Source organism: Ovis canadensis, chromosome 22 (genome assembly GCF_042477335.2).
Source record: "Ovis canadensis isolate MfBH-ARS-UI-01 breed Bighorn chromosome 22, ARS-UI_OviCan_v2, whole genome shotgun sequence".
NCBI lineage: Eukaryota > Metazoa > Chordata > Mammalia > Artiodactyla > Bovidae > Ovis > Ovis canadensis.
In genome coordinates this window covers 17,171,815-17,183,080 of record NC_091266.1, presented here as the reverse complement: position 1 = coordinate 17,183,080, position 11,266 = coordinate 17,171,815, and the positions used below count along the sequence as shown (strand labels likewise).

Here is an 11,266-nt window from a genome sequence, read left to right as displayed (position 1 = left end):
AAGTCATATTTAATTACCATTCTGTGCATGAAACCTGGTTCCATTTATTGGAAGAAGCACTTTTGTTTTTAGTTATCATTTAAAGGGGCTTTACTTAGTCTTGGTATAGCAGTTAAATTAGTATTACCTTCTTACTAGAGAGATGAGGTGATGGATATTCCAAAATCATTTTCTCTCTGTAACTATGAGTTGGCTCCAAGGTCCCCTACTCCCCATACCAAAATCCACAGATGCTCAAGTCCTTTATATAAAATGAAGAAGTACAAAGGCTGGAATTTGAGACATGATTTGAAACAGCTGCTATGTTACATTTTTATTAATTTCTATCATTTGGCTCAAAACCCAACAAAACCTTTAATCATTTTACTGTGATGAAACTTGCATGAGTCATTTCCCACTCACACTGTCAGCATGGCTTCAGTGTTCTTTACTGTCTTTGTTGGGAGATACTGATAGCATACTTTAGGAAATAAACTTGCATTATAGAATTGTAGAGTACTAACTTTGACTTAGTAATGAAAATATTAGTTGCTGCTGAAGGCAGCCCGCAGGTGCAACCATATAAGGATAGGGTTGTCCTGACAATGGATAATTTATGTAAATTCCAATTAAACTTGTTGGTTGTAAACTAAGATCCCCAGGACTCATGTGCTTATTAAATCTGATTAATGTGTTTATTAAATCACACAAATCCTTTGCCAGATATGCACAAATATTTATCCATGGTCAGTTTGTTTGTATCCACAATATCAGTTTTTCTATTACATTTTAACTCATTTTTATGTCACATCAGGGAATAGAACTAATATTTTCCTTACAACTAAACCGTTTATATAGAATTGTTGTCAGCAGTACTTATAAATTCAGCAGGTGTAATTTATAACTATGACTATTTGTATAATTTGCAATGTTACATTACCAATTTTTGTTTAGTTATTCATACATACATGTTGCCATTTAGGAATATGACTATATTATCTTTATATTGGACTGGATGTAAAGTTCAGGTTTTTCCATAGCATCCTACGGGAAAATCTGAACAAAATTTTTTGCCAACTCAATAGAAAGGATATACTATTGTACTATGACTGAGAATGTAATTTCTAAGATCCAAAGCCCTTATAAGAGCCTTGCAAAGTCGTCCATTATTTAGCCTAGACTTAATTTCTTAAAACTTTCCTATTCACCTGTTGTGCTTCAGCACACTTGCCTCCTGTTTTCTTCAAACAGAATACACCTCAAACATGAAGTCACATTATGATCATCTAGGCCGCAGATTGCAGTGCTCAATTTCAGAGCTTCTGCGTTAGTAGTTTGAGGTAGAGAACAAAAATTTACCTAACAGGTTCATTGATGATGGTGATGTTGCTAGTTCAAGGACCCCAATTTGAGAACACCTGCTCAAACAAGGGAAGCTATTTCCTACCTCAACCCTCTTCTCACTTCCTATTTCATCTCCCTAGAAAGCCCTTCCCCTAGAGACGTTTTCTTGATACCATTCAGGTTTATACTCAGTTGTCATATCTTGGGCCATATTTCAGGAAATGTTTCTCCTATCTAAAGTAGCACTCTTGCGACTCTAGACCCTTTATGTTCTTACATAGTGTTTTACTCTGTCCCTGTATCTGTCTCTTTCAAACACACATTAGAAAACTATGTGTTTATATAATGTATAGTATACTGTTCAGGTGAAAGATTTATGGTCTGCTAAAAGATTTACTCTTGGTTTTGGGTTCAGAGGATTCACTGGCAAAATATCTGCTCTACCCTTAAGTGGAAGAGGAATAAGAAAGTTTATTATAGTAGTAGTATGTTACAGTATGAGGACAGGTAATATAGTAAGATGCAATTATGTATACATATATACATTGCTATAAGAAATATATATCACCAAATTGGGGAAACATATCCAAATTCAAGCAACACTGGGAGAGTCCTTCAATGAGAGGTCCTGGACAGTATCCACTCCAAGGTTGAAGCATCAGACTGCCATCCAAAGGAGTCCTTCATTTATCACCAAGCTGTAAGAGAATAGCCATCAGCTTACATGCAAAGATGCACCTCTGACTATTATGTTAAATGCTTACATCTCTAGTAGTTAGGAGAAGGCAATGGCACCCCACTCCAGTACTCTTGCCTGGAAAATCCCATGGACGGAGAAGCCTGGTAAGCTGCAGTCCATCAGGGTCACTAAGAGTCGGACACAACTGAGAAAATTCACTTTCAATTTTCACTTTCATGCATTGGAAAAGGAAATGGCAACCCACTCCAGTATTCTTGCCTGGAGAATCCCAGGGATGGGGGAGCCTGGTGGGCTACCATCTATGGGGTCGCACAGAATTGGATACGACTGATGAGACAGCAGCAGCAGCAGCAGCAGCTATTAGTTAAGTCTCAGAATGTCCGCTGATCCCCAGAAACGACAGATTTCCAAGGCCCAGGGAATTTTGTGACTTACTCCCATCCTTATCTGTTGCCCCCCAAGACCTGTTAATATGTTTGCCATTTCTGCTGGTCAGCAGCTCCTCATGTAATTCCTTTCAGGGTCTCTGTTAAATTAAAGGCCTATTGTTGCATCTAAAGCCTGAACAGGACAACTTATATTAATTTTCCTAACATATATGGAATAAATAAATATAGAACTTTTTAATTCATTTATTTGAATGCACTCTGCCTTGTGATGCCCTTGATGAAGAGGACTTTTTTGTTGTTGTTGTTTACTGCCAAAGCCTCAACAAGTAGAACAATACCTGTCACATAATAGAGTTTCAACAAATACTCATTCACTAAATGAATACATTGTAAATCTGCCATACTCCCTTTTCCAAAAGTATGAGCAAAGCTGAAAGAGTTATGATGAATAAAATTTGAGGCTATATAAAAAAATATACTCTTTATATAGAGTAAAGAGTAAGGCATACTGAGTAAGAGTAAGGCATATTGTTCTTTATGGTGCAGTGGAATGGTACAAGGGAAAGAATATTACACATAGAAGAGTATTTCCTGAATTTCAGCTCTGATCATGTCAAGTAAACTGTGAAACTATGAGTGAATCTCACTTTCTTCACCTAATGACCACATGGTTATGAAGATTAAGTGAGACAACCTCTTTAAAAATCTGTTATTCAGTAGGATCTGAAAAGACTCTATAACCTCCTTTAGCATAATCCCTTTTAGGTAACAGAGATTAACATTTCCTGATATCTCTCAGTGATTGAAAGTTAGAAAGTGAAAGTTAAGTCAGTCATGTCTGACTCTTTGCAATCCCATGGACTGTAGCCCACCAGGCTCCTCCATCCATGGGATTCTCCAGGCAAGAATACTGGAGTGGGTTGCCATTTCCTTCTTCATTTGATCTTCCCAATCCAGGCATCGAACGCAGGTCTCCCGCATTGGAGGCAGACACTTTAATCTCTGAGCCACCAGGGAAGCCCTCTCAGCGATTACATAACTCTATAAAGAACTGCCATAGGAATCTAAGTTACACTAGAGTCTCTCTTAATACAAGGAGAAGTATTGTTACTATATCAACATAGTGCTTAAATAACTCAGATATCCATTAGAATTCATGGGAGGGCAATTCCTTTCAAGAAGATGATGAAGATTCAAAATACAACTGTGCGGATTTAATTATTACTTAGAAATATCCATCCCTTCCCTCGTTCCTGCCTCCCAACACTCCATGTACAGAGTAGTCTCTGCCCCTTAACTTTGGGTTTAGCCACGGAATATGCTTAAGCCAATATAATGTTAGTAGGCCTGATGTATTTATAAACTTGGAAAATTCTTATATCATTGTGCTTTCCTTCTTATACTTTGCCTTTGTTAAAAGAATTACATATTCAGAGTGGCCTGACAGTACCAGAAAAAATATTGCAAACATGTGGAACAGAGTCTCCTGTTGAGCCTACAAAGTGAACTTAAACTTAAAAGCTTTAACACAGCAAAGAAAATCATTAATTAAAGATAACTACTGAATGGGAGAAAATATTTGCAACTGATATGACTAACACAGGGTTACTGTCCAACATACATAAACATCTCATAAAACTTAACATCATAAAAACAGCTCAATCTAAAAATGGGCAGAAGGCCTGAATAGACATTTTCCAAAGACTAAATGTAGATGGCCAACAGGTGCATGAAAAGATGCTCAACACCACTAGTCATCAGGGAAGTGAAAACCAGAACCACAATGAGATTATCACCTCACACGTATCAGAATGGCTATCATCAAAAGACCACAACAAATTTTGGCAAGGATTTGGAGAAGAGGGGACCTTCTGACACTGTTGGTGGGAATATAAATAGGTGCAGCCACTGTGAAAAACAGTAGGGAAGTTTCTCAAAACACTAAAAATAGAACTACCTTATGACTCAGCAATTTCACTCCTAAGTATACATCCAAAATATCCAAAACAGTAATATTAAAAGATAAATGCACCCCAATGTTCATAGTTTTATTATTTATAACTATCAAAGTATGAAAGCAACCTAAGTGTCCATCAACATATGAATGGATGAAAAGATGTGGGGGGTGTGTGTGTGTATAAATATATGTATATAGGTAGATGATAGAATACTAAGTATTAAAAAGAATAAAATAATGCCATTTAAAGCTACATGGATGGGCTTAAAGGATATTATGTTAAATAAAATAAGTCAGAGAAAGATAAATACTGTATAATATCACTCATATGTGAAAATATATATATATATATATATATATATATATATAATGTTACTACTTAGGTAATAAAACAAAAAGCAGACTTGGATCTAGATAACAAACTAGTGATTACAAGTGAGAAGAGGAAAGAGGGAAAGGATGATAATATATGTATAGGAGATTAAGAGGTTCGAACTATTATGTATAATACTTGTACAGGGATATACGGTAAAACACAGGGAATATGGCCAATATTTTATAATTATAAATGGAGTATAACCTTAAAAATTGTGAATCACTTACTATATTGTACCAGTAACATATAGTATTATACATAAACTATACTTCAATTTTTTGAAAAGTGCTTCTATAGTTCCGTTGGGAAAACATATTTTCTTCACTAGGAAATATATTCTATTACTTATTTACGACTGTGTTTGGTCTTTGTTTCTGCGCAGGCTTTTCTTTAGTTGCAGAGAGTGAGGGCTACTCTAGTTGCGGTGCACTGGCTTCTCATTGTAGCGGCTTCTCTTGTTGCCAAGCACAAGCTCTTGAGCACTCAGGCTCCAGTAGTTGCGGCACATGGACTCAGCAATTGTGGCTCCTGGGCTCTAGAGCACAGACTTAGTAGTTGTGGTACATGTACTTAGTTGCTCAGTGTCATGTAGGATCTTCCCAGACCAGCAACTGAACTCATGTCTCCTGCACTGGCAGGTGTATACTTTACCACTGAGTCACCAGAAAAGTCCAGAAATATATTCTAAATAAGAGTTTCTTTTTTTTTTTTTTTTTAACACAGTTGCTGTGGATTTTAAATGAGATGCTCTAAGTATTAGGCAGTACTCTGTTATAATCTTATGCACTTATCAGGCACTGTGCTAAGTCCTAAAGCTCAGTTAACCATTGCAATGACATTGTAAATTAGAAACTATTATTATTCTTACTTATCTCAAATAAGGGAACTGAGGTTTCTAGAAGTTTGGAAAATTTCCTACAAACTACTATGAATTATTAGCAGCTGTCTCGGTCCAGAGTTCATGACATTAACTACACATTTGGGCTATTACGCAACTGTCGTGATTTCTTCTCCCGACTGCCCTACTTTATAAGACTATTTGGGGGGTGGGGGGAGACTACTTATGGATTTAGCATTCAGTGAGTTTTTCCTATTAGTTTTACTTTTATGATAAATAAATATAAGCCATACCTATGCTTTTTTGATTATTAAAAAAATTATTGAAACATTCTAAAGAATGTTTCAGTGGTTCCGTATGTAGGATTCAGGGATTTCTTCATGGATTTGAGATATTGCTGATAACATTAAGCCCACTGTTCAAACATACAAATGAAATGTTTGTGGACTGTTACATTTTATAAACCTTCATGAAATGTTCTATGCAACTTCTGTCATTTTATATACTATTCTTTAAAAGGTTTTAACACATAACTTTCTTCAGTACCTTAGATAGCTTTATGTAGTTTTAGATTAGGCTAAAATACTTCAGAAAAAATATTTTCCCAGAAAAAGATAGTTGTTCAAAACCAATCTTTTGTTTTTATTCCCAGAAAGTATGTCTAAGCATTTTTGGGGAAAAGTTTTTGAAAGGAAACGATTTGTAAGTGTTTGTTTTCAAATAAATGTTTCGCAATTATGTATCCTAATTTCCTTGAAATCAGAACACACCAATGACCTGTTCTGAACCTATTTTTCTATTACTCAGATGGCCCTCTTCATAAAGCCTAATGGATCAGTCTCTCTGATTATAAATCATAAGACTTCCTTCATTTATTTCCTAGTAGTTTGAACTTATCAGTTTCTTCTTATCTTGATCAGATAATGTTCAAAATATTCCTTCATACCAACAATTACATAGTTGGTAAGTACCTTCTATACTTTAAACGTTTGACTTATACTGTCCTGTTGCCATTTAAGTCTCACAGAACGTGAATCTTCATTTTATAAAACAATTCACCTATAAATGCAGGCATGAATTGTATTAGCCAATCAAATGTCAGCCTTGGAATATATTGAATACAATTTTATAAATGCTTATCTGTGTGGGGCACTTACTTTGCAAATGTGACATTTGTCATTAGGTTATATTGCAAAAAACTTCCTTATACTCTAATCAGAAAATAGCCTTATTAATTATTATACATTATTGGAATATCAATAGATATACAATCACAGACTGTGATTCACCTGGGACCCATAATTTCATGAAAAAGAATTTAAACTCTTTTCTAAAGGTTGAAATGCATAGTAATAAGCCATTATTACTCATTACATAAGTAATTACATGTAATTACTTATTACATAGTAATACTTATTACATAATAATACTTATTATTACATAGTAATACTTATTATAAAAGTCATAACTGATTACATATTATTGCTTATTACATAGTAATAAGCCTACTGTAAGCCATTTTGAATGGAAAAATAATAAGTCCCAAACTTTTCAGGAAGAAATTTCTGTAATATAAAAGAGCATTATTATATGAACAATACTCAAGGGTCAGGGCTTACTGATTAGAAGAAAGGAGCGGTTCCTGGAAAAATGTCAAAATGGACTGGCATTTCCCATCCTCCAGTATCACTTTTGAATGAAATGTTCTGTGCAAGGAAAGAGAAAGAAATGTGCTAAAGCTGAAAGGATCATATTTATTATGTGCCAAATTCTCTGTTGATAGGAGAAAAGAACTCATAAAGATCAGAGGAGAAATAAATGAATAGAGATGAAGAAAAGATCAATCAACCTAAAAGATGGTTCTTTGAAAAGATAAACAAAAGTGATAAACCATTAGTGGAAATTCCAGGAAAAAAAATAAAAGAGAAAGCACTGAAGTCAATAAAATAAACAATGAAAAAGAAGAAAACACAACCAACATCACATAAATACAAAAGACCATAAGAGATCAAAATACTAGAAAACTGAATCCAACACTATATTAAAAGGATCATACACCATCATTAAGTGGAATTTACCCCAGGGATGCAAAGATTTTTTTCAATATCAGCAAATCAATCAGTGTGATATACCACATTAACAAATTGAAAAATGAAAAGCATATAATCATCTCAATAAATGCATAGAAAGCTTTTGATAAAATTAAACATCTATTTATGATTTAAAAACTCCAGAAAGTGGATGCAGAGGGAACATATATAGCAAACCAATACATAACAGCATATTCAATGGTGAAAGTGAAGTTGCTCTGTCATGTATGACTCCTTGCGATTCCACTGACAGTAGCCTACCAGGCTCCTTCATCCGTGGCGTTTTCCAGGCAAGAGTACTGGAGTGGGTTGCCATTTCCCTCTCCAGGGGATCTTCCCGATCCAGGGATTGAACCCAGGTCTTCCGCGTTGCAGGCAGATGATTTATCCACTGAGCCACCAGGGAAGTCCAAGAAATAAAATAGAGGTTTTCTTCTAAAGAAGTATCTTTTTACAGGTTATAGTTTCTCACCATTTTTGCATTTAAGTTATATATATCTGAGTATTGGGAGAGCACAGATACTACTTGGAAGAAATTTTCAACTGACATATGTACTCTACTTTTTGTCTCATTTGAACTAAATTAAGGTTTATTTTCAATTCATTGGCTCTGAATATAAATAGATATTCGATTATCATGCCAGGAGGCAAAGCAATTTACCAGTAGTGATTTGGGAACTTTAGAGATGGGGAAGACAGCATTCCTTCCTGCAAAAGGCTTTTATTTTATTTAATTTTTAATTTTTATTTTTACTTTATTTTACTTTACAATACTGTATTGGTTTTGCCATACATTGACATGAATCCACCACGGGTGTACATGCGTCCCCAAACATGAACCGCCCTCCCACCTCCCTCTCCATAACATCTCTTTGGGTCATCTCCGTGCACCAGCCCCAAGCATCCTGTATCCTGCATCTGACATAGACTGGTGATGCGACTCCTACATGATAGTATACATGTTTCAATGCCATTCTCTCAAATCATCCCACCCTCTCCCTCTCCCTCTGAGTCCAAAAGTCCGCTCTACACATCTGTGTCTCTTTTGCTGTCTTGTATGTTCATCATTGCCATCTTTCTAAATTCCATATATATGTGTTAGTATGCTGCATTGGTGTTTTTCTTTCTGGCTTACTTCACTCTGTATAATCGGCTCCAGTTTCATCCATCTCATTAGAACTGATTAAAATGTATTCTTTTCAATGGCTGAGTAATACTCCATTGTGTATATGTACCACAGCTTTCTTATCCATTCATCTGCTGATGGAAAAGGCTTTTATTGAAATTGATTTTGTTTTTAGCTTTAAGTTGGTTTTACTTTATTGGAATATGATCTATTCCTTTTTAAAGCAAGGCAATGGTACCCCACTCCAGGACTCTTGCCTGGTAAATCCCATGGGTGGAGGAGCCTGGTAGGCTGCAGTCCATGGGGTCGCTAAGAGTCGGACCCGACTGAGCGACTTCACTTTCACTTTTCACTTTCCTGCATTGGAGAAGGAAATGGCAACCCACTCCAGTGTTCTTGCTTGGAGAATCCCAGGGACGGTGGAGCCTGGTGGGCTGCCATCTCTGGCTTCGCACAGAGTCGGACACGACTGAAGCGACTTAGCAGCATCAGCAGACTTCTAGTATAACTCTCTTGAGAGGCAGAATGACTTAACAGACATGAGAATGTATTCTGGATCCAGACTGTTATGCTTTGAATTCTCACCTTTGTAATGTGAACAAATTATTCAACAACTCTAGCCTTTATTTCCTTTTACACAAAAGAAGATAACAACATCAGCTTTACATGGTTGTTGTGAGGATTAAACGAAATAAACACATTAAGTATATAGTATGCATTCAATAAAAGTTAGCTATTAACACTATTGCCTCAGGAAATGTCCTTTTATATTTTAATCAACTATGTAAAAACAAAGGGCGAAGAGTTTTATCCAACCCTTTTCAGGAGCTACATTCCCTAATAATCACTTTACCTTAATCCTTCAAGTGCTCATGAAAGCAAGCAAAACTCATCAACCTCCTAACAAAACTGATTTGTTGTGTTCCTTGTCTTAACAATTTGACTTTATTTTCAAATGCCTTCTTTTCTCTACTAAACTGTGCTATGTTCTTACTAGACTTTAAATTTTTATCCTTTTCAAGAAATTCTTTCTTAATTACCTCCCTCTAGCCCAGTTTCTTTCAACATTTGAATGTGTTTAGTTACAATGTTTGGTTTCTTCAACAAAATTATGTCACTGAAGTAAGAGACATTTATTTCACATTATTCTCTTAAGCATCTCTTACAAATGAAAAGTGGATATAAATATATGGTGGAAAGTTACTGATTTCTCATCTACAGTAATCTAGCATTGCACGTATAAAAATGCTATCCATAATGCTTAGATTTTATTTATTGATATCTCAGTTGCCTTTTGAAAATGTTATATTTTTCATTAAATCTCTAATGGTTTCCCCCCTACTATCAGGGCTAATAAATCACTGAACTTTGAAAAGTACATAGAAATATTATATATATGATTTTAAAGTTAAGATTAGAAACCACAATGAGGCCATTTGTCCTAAAAATCTGGTGGGTTAAGGTCTAGAGTTCAGCTCAGAACTTTGCTTTCTGAGCTGAACTCTGACATTTTTAGATCTCTTTTCTCTATCTCTCATTAATTTATACTCTACAACTAAACGCACATTCTGTCAGAAATTACATTAAGCATAGTTTAGTTAACTGCTTATATTGGGTCTCACATGTCCTTCAGGTTGCTAGAAAACATCATTTGCATTTCAGGAAGATTCTCTTGTATAAATTGTCCCATTGATTAAGCCTGAATGGCTTTCAGTTGATACCTAATTCCCCTAATATCTCATTCTCATTGTTAACACTGTTGTGTGCCTAATCTCAGACTTACCTTTAATATGGTCAGTGTTGCATCGAAAGTGTTATTGAAAACACTAAAGTATAAAGTACTTGCATTCTCAAATAGAAAACTCTATTTTATCTATTAGTTCAGCTTTGGAAAATAAGTTAATTATAACTCAAAAAGTATGTTCTGAGGTAAGGTCATCAGCTTTACCATGTTGATTTAATGAATATGAAATTATAACCATATTAGAGAGTTTTACTTACCCACTTCCTTCAATAAAGGTAAACGCTGAAAATAATTGGACATATTACATTCAAAATTTTGGGAGCTTTGACATTCTTTCACATGTTGTGACCGTGTAGATTCTGTGTCTTCATGTTGATTATTATACATATTGTATTCAACAGCATATATTATATACACATACACACACACACATATATATAATATTTAGCAGCACAAGTTTTTTGATGATCTACTATTAATATCTGTCAAATGTTTTGCTGGGTATCAAGAAACAAAAAGAAATGATATATCCTTTGAGGAGGTTATAGTCTAGAAGAAAGGTAGATGAGTGAAAATAAGTGCTAATGTAATGATCAAGTACTAGTTAAAACAGAAAGAACACAGTCTTTTCACAAAGGTGAGGAAATATTTCTCAAAGATGAGATGCATTTAGAAGGAAAATTTCCTAAGTTACACTTACATACATGTTTTTGATTCCTTCAT

The 11,266-nt window shown here is 35.0% G+C and overlaps 1 long non-coding RNA gene across 1 annotated transcript in view; it reads right to left on the bottom strand.

The window, feature by feature from the left end:
* Nucleotides 1-287: 287 nt before the first annotated feature.
* Nucleotides 288-11,266, bottom strand: part of LOC138427827 (uncharacterized) — an 89,662-nt gene continuing 78,683 nt past the window's right edge. The window contains exon 4 of the long non-coding RNA XR_011252190.1: nt 288-2,021. This is a non-coding gene — a long non-coding RNA (uncharacterized lncRNA). The remainder of the gene's footprint in view (nt 2,022-11,266) is intronic.